The 11717-nt window shown below is 36.8% G+C and overlaps 1 pseudogene; it reads left to right on the plus strand.

The window, feature by feature from the left end:
- The first annotated feature begins 10302 nt into the window (after positions 1-10302).
- LOC121441354 lies at positions 10303-10862 on the plus strand (annotated as a pseudogene).
- The last annotated feature ends 855 nt before the right edge of the window (positions 10863-11717 follow it).

Genomic DNA, 11717 nt, shown 5'->3' on the forward strand with positions numbered 1-11717 from the left:
ATTACATAATGCTTTATTAACCTTGAATTTTCTTAATGCTAATGAGAAAGGAACAACAGCAGCAGAAAGACATTGGATAATGGAAAAGTCTGCTGAACTAAATCAACCGATTTATTTCAAAGATGTGCTGACCTCTCAATGGAAGCCAGGAGATGTGCTACGTTGGGGAAGGGGTTTTGCTCTTGTTTCCACAGGAGAAGAAAAATTGTGGATACCATCAAAATTAATAAAGTTTCGATTTGAAGAGGAGAAACCTCTTGGAAAGGAGAAATGACAACTCATCCACAATGATGATATTCATACAGGTGGTAAGAAAAACATATAGAATGGAGGCAGGGTTCTGTTCCTATCTCCACAGGAAAAAACTCGTTTGAAAAATTCAAGGGACCCTGGATGTTTGGATACTGACAGATGGAAAAATACCTGCCCAAAAGGAAATATCAAGACAACTGATTGGGTTGTGTAAGTAAAATATATTAAACCATATTTCTAAATTTATAAAGCTGGTTTTGAAGTTGGACTCTGGCTCAGTCCCTCTCCAATTCCAAGCCTGTTAGTAAGAGAAAAACCCAGAGTTTCTGTCTCATGTCAAGAGCCATGATATGGGACAGAAAGAAATATGAGTTTAGAAAACATCTTTGCTTTTCTTCATATCTATCATACTTTTCATTGAATATTTCTATCATGCCTTTCAGTGAATATATATATATATATATATATATATATATATATATATGATTAATGTTTAAGTTTTTCATAATGAACAATGAGTTTTTCCTGAAGTGACATTCGAAGTTTCCAGGAAGAAGATGGGGCCCCATAACAACAACTTCACCTGGTTGATATGACGTCATGATACTGATAGCGCTATTACAAGACCTGCTTTGGGTACCAGCTGCACAAGAGAGTTCCAACTTGGTTAGCTGAAATGGTGCACATCTTATACAACATTTTGGCCAGACCTGCACAAAATACTCAGAGACTATTGGCAATTTTAAAAGACATTGATCTTGAAATTTAACCATCATTTTACTTTCACAGGATCCCCCAGAAAGAACGTCGCCCTCATGACAGCTGGAAGTAATTCAAGAGGACGACGTCCCCTCTCCCAGTAAAGTTTGCCCTTGGGTTTAGGGACATCATTTAGGGGTTGATTATAATTTGTATATGATTGAGGGTTAGAGGAGGAATTTTATAAGCTCAGGGATCATTTTGAAAAAAAAAAGAGGGATGATGGGATAATAGATTTGTAATTGTGAGTTACTGTTTTTAGACAAATATATTGATATAGATTCTTGTATATTGATACAAAGTTAAATTATATTGACTATTGTATGCATGCTTGTTTCTACTTCTGTTTAAAACATTTTTATGTATTGACATATATTGTATTGATATATATATATATATAGTATATATTTACCATATTGCAGTGCACATTTCTACCTCTGATTAAGATACTTATATAATGTTTGTGTATTGATATATATTTACCTACTGCAATGTATATTTGTACATTGTTCATATTTGGAGGTCATTGTCCTCATTTGTTTCACAGTCGTTTATTGTCTTAGTCTTTGTTAGATAGATATTGAGAATTATATAGACTAATAGTCATCTAAGTTTGTCATTTATAATTAGACTAATCAGGTTCTTTAGATATATAGAGATTATACTCAGTATAGATAGATAATCTTCAACTTCTTCAAAGAGCTGTAGAAAATGGCCTTTAATCTAACTCAGAGTTTTGTGGTAGTGAGACACAGTTGCTCCTGGCAACACCACTTTATTCCTGAGAGAATGTTGAGCACCAAAGACACTCCACCTGGAGCCTTTCTTTTTGGCAGAACTGGCCTTGGGGCAAAGAAATGCCCATATCTCAACCACTGACAAAGATACCGAACGTGCATTAATGGATAAAACAGGACTGTCATATCCTGCCAAGACAGGGTAAGATAGTTTTGAAAAGTTGCATGCCTTTGAAAATGGTATGTCAGTTATGTTAGGCCTTAGCCAAAGTTGGTTGCTTCAACGCTGCTAACTTGACTTTGGGTGATTGCGAGGTAGCTTGTTGTCTCTGTGATTTGTTGCATGTTTTGGAAGTTGTTTTACTGAACTTCCTAATTACCCAGCTAACATTATTTCCCTTCTCAGATCTTTGATGGGGTTGAAGACTATATAAATGTAGTTACTTTCTCTAATGACTTGGCCAAGTTATTTATTATACAAGACCTAAGCTAGTTAGAATAGGATATTTGTACTTATTGTATATAATTTCATAGTAGGTTTAGAACTCTCTTATTTAAACAAAAGGGGGAGGTGTTGTGGGAGGTCCTCCCATTCCTCCAGCCTATAGCTGCTGAGATACCAGCCCATTGGGGCGTGGTCTCTCTCTCTTTAAAAAAGCTGCCACTTCCCTCTCCTCTCTCTCTTCACTTCCTGCTCCACCGGCTACTAGACTCCCTTCCTGGTTGCGCAGAGGGCTGATAGTGATCTGTAAGTTTTTTCCCCTTTAAATAAATACCACCCTATTAATCATAATTCCAAACTGGTGTGGCATTGTTTATGACTTACGCCTTCAACAGACCATACCCAGTGAAATAACCCAGACCCTGAAACACAAACATTGTGTGTTCTCACTCATGTGAGGCTCCTAGTCTCAGGTTGTCTGATGTGAGGTACATGTCCTGGAATGACTGTAGGTTCCAGGTAAGTAAAAAAAGGATTATTGTTAGGGTGGGGAGTAATGGAAAAACAATAGAAAAGAGAATATCAGGGTATAAATGATCTGATCATGAAAATAGAAAAATGCAGAAGTTCTATTTAAGGAGGTGAGAGAAATACAAAGAGAAGGAGAAAGAAAGATAAAATAGTTCTAAGGAAGTTTAAAAAAAAATCTTAGTAATTATATTAACATTCTTCCTTTAAAATATATAATATAAATAAACTGTATATACACATACGGTTTAAATTAGATTCTTTCATCTGGACTGTCAATGCGCCCTCCAAGAGCCAAAGATGACCTAACAAAAACCCCAATATCAGTCATGAAAATCCCTATTTTTCAAACTTATCCAATAGTCTCCCAAAACATAAAAGGAAATTGCTATTATTCTTACTTCCTCTACACAGGTAGAAGGTAAGCCTCTATCACAGAAGACACTATAAACTTCAGACACAGAGCCCAGAGGGCCCTGAGGTGAAACTGACCTGAAGACCTCCTCCATTAGAACTAGTTTTCATGGTACTAAAAGGTGCCTTGTAAGCTTCCAAAGAAAGACGGGAAGCAAACAGTCCTACTAAGCTATAATGTCAAAGAACCATCAAAAAGATCAGTGTTGCATGAGAACCACAAGGGTGCACTAGTGGTTAGCATATCCTGGCGACAACAATCAGCTTTCTAATTGGGCTTAAAACCTGGCCATCAAGAGGGAAAACATTCCTGGTACTGGAAATTTAACCAGCTACCCAGGGCTAGTAGAGCCATGGATCTTGGAGAAGAACCTACATCGGCCACTTTACAAAACCACCCAAACTTCTAACCAAACTCTAAATATTTGTTCTTATACCCACAAATAAACATAGTTCTCACCCTTCATCAAGGAGACCTTTCTTCACAACAGGCAGAGACTACAGAGAACCACAGTCACACAAAATACAGAGCTGTGGAGCTCAGTCCCAACTGATACACCTACAAAGCCACTCCTGTACCCAAGCGTAGGGATCATCGCCTTAGGGTGCTAAGAGATTTTGTCTCCTATTAATGCCAGAAGGTACCTTGCCTCCACCCTACAGGAAAAAAAAACTACAAGCAATGAAGGAATGCTGAGAGCAAGATAAATAGTCTTTTCCAGGGAAAAATATACCAATTGGTTATCCAATACCAAATATTCAGCCCTTAAAACATACATACAAGTAATATTATGCAGACTGAGCAGGTTATATTTAGCAATATATTTGTATATACATATAAATATATGACTGCAATTTATGAAAAAGAAGAGTCCCTGAATTGAAATAGAACAGGAGAAGTATATAAGAGTGTATGGGGAAAAAAGAGTGTATGGAGGGAGGAATGGGGAAGAGGAAATGATGCAACGATAATTCCCAAAATTAAAAGATATAATTAAATAAAAATAGAAGCTTCTCTGATCAAGGTTGAGAGTAGCCCAAGTAAATTTATATGACTATAAATTTAAATATTTAGAAATTAATTTGACAGCATGACTATGTGCTAAAATAATAACAGCATGTTTAATCCCGGCCTATAATCTCCCTACTCATGGGATCTTGATCTAAATTACAGTACCAGGCATGAAATTCCCTCCTGTGAGGTTAGCCTCATATCAAATCAGAAAGTAGTTAGTTAACCTATAACAGTCATGTCACTATTGCATCGGAGGGCACATTTTCCCTGCGAGATTGGTAATGCTGCATTCAGAATCTAGCACTGGGTAGGATAATTGAAATAATGGAGACTTCTCCCTCAGCTTCCTGCATAACACCTTCCAACACTATGAAAGCTAGTCAGTAGGGAGAAAGTTTTCCAGTCCATTTGACATGGATTTTTCCATGTTCTTAGCCAAATTATTCAGCAAAAGTCACACCATGTAGTTATGGAGGATAAGTAATGCCAGTGTGCTCCTTCTAAACCCACTGAATTCTAATAAGAATCATTTCTCTAGATAGAAACTGTTTTAGGGTGGGCATGTAAGGTAGTCTAACCAATGAAATGAGAGAAGTATGCTATTCTAGCACTCGTTGGTTCATTCTTACTAAAATGTATACTGACAAGAATTCCTAAAAGTAATGTGTAATTTCAAAGAAAGTAAAAATTAAGCAAGCAATGTACAAAGTAAGTCTGTTTTTTTTCCTGCTTTGTTGATTGTAGGGTAAGCTCAGCCCAATGGGGGGCGTGTTTGCCTCGGGCTAGTGTTTACTATAAATCTGGTGGGCATTAACCCTGCTCGTCCTTTCTGTATTTTCCTGCCCATCGCTGGATCCCTGGTGTTGTAAGCTCTCCCTTCATTAAAATTTGCTGTTTCATATTAAGCTAGCCTGGTTATTATGCCGATTACAGTTGATAAACGAAGAAGTTTGGAAAATTAATAGATTTATCAAGAAGACAAGGAATATTCTCTTCCTAAAAAATCAGGCAATTTAAGAATCAAAATAAAAAGGGAAACTAGGAAGATGGCTCTGTGGGTAAAGTCCTTGTTACAAAACTATGGAGGCCTATGTGGGAACCCACACCAGGTATGATGAGGCATGTATATAATGCCTGTACTCCTACTTTGAGATGAGAGGCAGACAGGAACACAAGTCATCAAGCCTGGTCGCACAGGAAGTGAACAACAATGTGTCCCCATTTTAACTGGGACTGAAAGCAAGGAGTTCTCCATCCTCCACATGACATTATGCACAAACACTCATACACCCATTATACACACAAGAAAAGAACAAGAACTGTATAATATTTTGAATATGTGAAATAAAATGACTTCAAAACAATATATTTTAAGAGAAAGTAAAAACTTGTAATTATTACAAAGAAACTTGGTCTGAAAATCAGTAATTAAAATGTAAGAGCTATAACACTTATCGATATACACAAAACTCTGGGCTCCATCACTAGGAACACAAAAATATAACTATAATTATGTAAGTATAGCTGAAGAGATAACCATTATATTGTCTTTCTAGTAGAAAAAAATACTTCAGAATAATCAAAAAAAAAGTTCCAGTAGATTTCTCCTATTCCTGCATGAATTTCACCAAATAAATCATTTGAAAAAAATGCTAATGAAATGATTGATTCAAGCAACTATCTTCAGTAAAACCTAATAAGATTAGGCCTATTAACATTCCAACATGCAGGGAGGCGGAGAGGTCCATGAGCCCCTCACCTGAAATTCAGCCACCAACACTTCCTGCCTGGTTCCTGCTGCACATAACCCTGCCTCACATACTTCTAATGGTCAATGTGCTAGAGTATATGGGAGGTGGACTAGTGTTGGGATTCACCCCAGTGATGCAGCTGCCATGACTCTCCTACACTGGGGTGCAACTTTTTCAGTAATGTGGCTGTTTAGTAATCCCCCAAATGCTCCTGCTAGAAACAAAAAAAGAAGTCCTCACTGTTTCACCAAGAAAGACTGGGACAGAATCATTTCTTTGGTCTATCAGTGTCCTATCTGGAGGGATTACTTTGTGTCTCCCCAGAAAAAGTTATACGCAGGTACCCTTTACTGAAATTGAAAATACTAAGTGAAGATTGAATTTAGACACTTAAATCAAAAGTTCTCTCTTAGACATATTAAGTTACAGAATCCCATTATATTACCAGGAGGCAAATACTAATAGGCAGTTGAGCATGTGGGCCTGGATTTCAAAGGGTAAGGTCATATCTAGACATATGTTTTGAAAATCACCAAAGCCAAAATTTATGTTATTGAAAAGAGTAGATATCCATAAGTACTTGAATAAAATGTAAACAAAAATTTTGCATTTATAGCCCTACACAGATTTTTAGGTGGAGATAATGGTATTCATAGTTTTGATAACTTTATTGTTAATTATATAATGGAGTCTCAAGTAAACAAATGCCATTTGTCTTCCTTCAAAGTACTCAGGACAGAACTAAGGAAAGATGAAAGACACCTGCAAAAACTTTACCAATAAATTTCAAGGGGGCCACAGAGAAGAAGCAAAAACTGAACTGTGACCCGCGATAAATACCCTGTCATAGTTTTATAACTTCAGTATCATTTTACAAAATAGTTTTCAATCAGTTTATGGTTTTGAAGTACCTTTAGTTCAATAATTCTCCATATTTGCTGCATATTAGCGAATCTTCTGGGAAACTTTTGAAACTACTTAAACCAATACCCAGAGATGCTGATTTAATTTGTCTTGACTAGGGACACCTCCCATTTGGTCCAGAAGTGCAATGAGGTGATAAACCCTGCTTCCCTACAAAATGGCACTCTGGCCAAAAATGTTACTTATGAGGCAGCAACACAAACATTCTTGACTTCTATTAAATACAAAAAAAAAGCTTTAAAATTTACATTTCTAAAAAACGAATCAGTTTATCTATAACAAGGTGCATTTCCCTGGTGTATCTATGTGGTGTGTGTGTGTGTGTGTGTGTGTGTGTGTGTGTGTGTGTGTTTGTACAGGTGTGTGCTGGTGTGTGGTGTGTATAGGTATGCATGTGTTTGGAGGTCAGAGGTTGCTACCAAGTACCTTCCTTGGTTGCTTTTGGTTTTATATATTCAGTCATGGTCTCTCAGTTGAACCCAGCACTTAGAGACTCAGCTAGCTTAGCTAGTAGCATACTCCAGGGATCTTTCCTTTGGCTCCAAGTGCCGAGATTACAGGTAGACTTCCAGGCATGCCCAGCATTTATACTAGTGCTGGAGATCCAGATTCAGGTACACAAGCTTGTGCAACAAGCACCTTACTGGCTTAGCTACCCCCAGTCCTATGTTCAGTTTTTAATCATTTAGAAAAATCGTTGAACTTTTTTGTTATGTTGAAAATGAATGATGAGATGCTGAAGGGTGTAACTCAGTGATAGAGCAAATGGCTAGCATGTGCAAGGTCCTGTCTGATTCTCGACATGGCAAGGAAAAAATGGAAATGATTAGTGGAACTGGAGTTAGCTCACAGAGAACGTGCTTAGTATGTACAAGGTTCTATCCCAGAACCATATTACAAAAGAAAAACAATTACATTTAATATATATGAGAGTTTCTTTTTTGAGACAGGCCCTAGCTGGGCTCAGATTCATTATGAAACTGATGACTTTGAACTTCTGATCATTCCGCTTCCACTTCTTGCTTGCTGGGATTACATGCATGTGCATCGTGCTCAGTTGATGAGGCCCTAAGTGGATGCTAAATGGTTGCTCTACCAACTGAGCTACATCCCCAGCCATTGGAAGTCTATTATTTAAACAGCTAACTAAAATATTGTGACTAACAATAAAAAAGCATAGACGTTAAGTCCAGGCATGGTGGCTCACACCTGTAATGGTAACTCCTGAAGGGCTGAGGCAAGCGAATTCACACACTCAAGGCCAGCCTAAGCTACATAGTGAGTTCCAAGTTAACCTGGGCTACAATATTAATCTAAAGAAGAGATGGGAAATAAGATACAAAAGAGAGGTAACATTAATTTCAAGAGGAAAGGTGGCCTGAATTTTAGAATATTTTTGTACATTCAGTTAATGCCTGTGTGTGCATGTGTGTATGCACGAATGTATTCACACATGTGCAAACATGTGGAGCTAAGAAAACAACTTGCGAAAGTCAGTTCTCTCATTCCACCATGTGGGTTTGGAGGATCAAAATTAATTTTTTCAGTCTTTGCAGCAAGCACCTTTGTTCACTGAGCCATCTCACTGATCCCAAATTGTCCAGTACTTTTTAACAGTTTCTTGTCTTTCTTAACATATAATATACTAATGAATTGTTGATCAATAGCACAAATGTTAGAAAGTACTTAATGAAACCCACTGTTAGTATAAACTTAAAAATTTAATAAACAATAATAACACTAAGAATATTACTTTTAATCAATAGTTGAGAATTATACTTACACATCTAGTCATCTTTTGGATTCAGAAGTGGCAAAAATAGTTCAAAAGTTTATCCTTAAGAATTAGAGAATCAGTTTAAAATATTACTTTATCAGGGAAATTTAATACATGATAAAAAGTTTCTATTTAAATTAGTGGGGAAAGGGTAGCCCCACATTTTAGTTAGTTAAAGTGCCTCTCTCATAAATTAGTGGAAGACTGGCAACTTTTAAATAAATTGCTTGAGGAAAGAGCTAAAAATATGGGAAATATACAGAGCAGAATTCTTAATATCATACATGTTCAAATTATAAACTATTCATGAAATAAAAGTATGAATATAGAAAATGAAATAATGAAGGAAATTTCTATTTCATTGAAGAGTAAACTTATTTTTAATATTTATTTTTATTGCATGTGCATACCTGTTATGTGGCACTTTTATCTTGGAGGTGACTGACAAACAGTCTAGCTGGACTTAAGACCCACTCAACAAGAGGGAATTTATATCTGGTACTGTAAACTTATCCAACTACCATTGGCTGAAGAGCTAATAGACCCAAGAGGAGAACCTTTTATTGAAATTTTCCTAAACCAATATAATTTATGACTGTATTCTAAATATTTATATTTATACCCACACGAAAATAAAGTCTAAATATTTATCTTTATATCCACATGTAAGTAAGTGTAGTTTCAGGCCTCATCAGTGATGTCTCTTTTGGCAACATATGAAGCCTATTGCAGACATCCATAACTGGTTAAACGACCAGTATGAAGAGAGAAAACAACTTTGGGGTCACCAACTTCAACTGGTGCACCTACAATACAGTCCCTACACACACAGCTCAGGGGAAACCTCAGAAATGGGGGTAGAAAGATTGCAAGATCCAGAGGCCCAGGATATTTGCTGCTAAATAGTATCCCTAGATGTTACAGGGAAACAGCATTCATGAATTCGTAACAATATATATATATATATATATATATATATATATATATATATATATATATAGTTGCCTGAACGAGATCACCATAAGGACAGCACCAGTTGACATGTCAACACAGGCAGGGGAAATCTAAATTGTCCCATCCCTAGATGAAGGTAATCAATGAAGAAGAGAAAGGGAGAATCAGTTTCCTCCAGGGATGAACTCCCATATAGGTTTTCCAATCCCATGTGCTCAGCTCCTGACACATATACAGAAGAACAAAAGTGGAAGAAGTAGTATAACTATAATTATAACTATATAGGTATATATATACACACTTTACATGTATGTATATATGTGTGCATGCATGTGTAATGTAATGTAATGTATACACATGCAACAAATTATTAAAGAAGAGAGCGTGAATCGAGGTAACAGAAGTGGGAAAAGAGTCTCCTACTAACACTTTACTAGAAAAGCATAATTCCTAACTGCATTCTTAAATTCATTGTTCTGTCAACAGGTAAGTGTAGTTTTCAGTCCTCATCAAAGAAGCTGAGTTTTACAACAGATAGAGACCAATACAGAAAGCTGCAACTGGCCAAAATGAAAAGTATGCTCAGTCCAACAGATAAATCTACAAGATAGCATCTTCAAAAAAGGCTCAAAAACATTGCAGAAGAAAGGGCAGAAAGACTGTAAGAGCCGGAGGACCAGGAATTCTATTGTAAGATTGTGTCTCAAAGAAATATGAGGGAAGCCCCTTTCGCTGCTGTGTCTGCAGCCATGAGTATGCACAGGCTATGAAAGAGGCTGGCCTCTAGCATCCTCTGGTAAAAAGGAGGTCTAGTTGGACCCCAATGAGACCAATGAAATTGCCAATGCCAACACCTGGCATCAGATCTGAAAGCTGATCAAAGATGAGCTGATCTGGGCTCGATGCCAGAAAAAAAAATTTTATCTCGGCAGAAGAAGGGCAGGCTTATGGACATAGGGAAGCAGATGGGTACTGTCAAAGCTCAAATACCCAAGAAGGTGACCTGGATGAGAAGGATGCGGATCCTACACAGACTTCTCAGGAAATACCTGAATCCAAAAAGATTGACCGCCATGTGTATCACAGACTGTATCTGAAGGTTTAAAGGAATATCTTCAAAAACAAGCGGATTCTCATGGAGCATATCTGTAAGTTAAAGGCAGACAAGGCCCACAAGAAGCTCCTCGCTGACAAAGCTGAGATGCATAGGTCTAAAACCAAGGAAACACGAAAGCCCAGGAGGAGCCCCTGCAGGCCAAGAAGGAGGAGGTCATCAAGACTGTTCAAGGAGGAAGAGACCGAGAAATAAAGAAAGCTTCACTCATGTCTGGACATAGAGGGCTTTGTGTGGCCTCAGGTGGATCAGTCATTAAAATAAAACAAGCTTTAAAAAAGAAATATCAGAAAAGCTACACCCATTATGTCTCAACAATATATCAAGATTTTTACCTGAAATGCCTACTCAAGGATGTACACAGAATGTCCATAATTAAGGCCTTTCAGCTTTGAAATAGCATTCCCAAATAGAGTAGGCACTATAGATAAAGTCTATCTAAAATCTATCTTTCTTTGACTTCCTAGTCTTGAGAAGTTTTCAAAAGCCCAATCTGTGATTCCTTATTCAAAGTTCAAGCAAACATTGAAATATTCTTACAATACTTAAGTGTGAACTTCCACTCTGCTACTGGTTGCAAGAACTACCTCTTGTTGCTCAGAATATTCAAAAGGGAGATGTGCCAATGTACTTCCCTAGTTTTGTTTCTTCCTGTTAATGTATTTTTGGTCTATGAAACTTGAAAACTTGAAAAGTGACATTCTTAATTTCTTCAAACACACACACACACACACATATATGTATATATATGTATATATACATATGTATATTTGGATCTTCTAAATCTTCTTTGAAATATTTTATGTTTGTGAAATAAATAGCAATAATGAAAACAAAAGACAGTTCAGGCAAAGCAAAGCAAAGAGAACCTATCAGGTCAAATCAGCTGTTAGTCTTGATGCATTTATATAATAATCAGGTAAATATAGATGAGCCAAAAATGCTTTCAAAGAAATTGAAGCAGAAGAAACACTCCCCAAATATTTTAGGAATGCAGAATTATTCTCTGAGCCAAAAGAAATAAAGATACCAGAAGAAAAAATTCAAAAT

The sequence above is a fragment of the Microtus oregoni genome, unplaced genomic scaffold, assembly GCF_018167655.1.
Source record: "Microtus oregoni isolate MIOR12 unplaced genomic scaffold, Mior012 000074F_ref0000038, whole genome shotgun sequence".
Lineage (NCBI taxonomy): Eukaryota > Metazoa > Chordata > Mammalia > Rodentia > Cricetidae > Microtus > Microtus oregoni.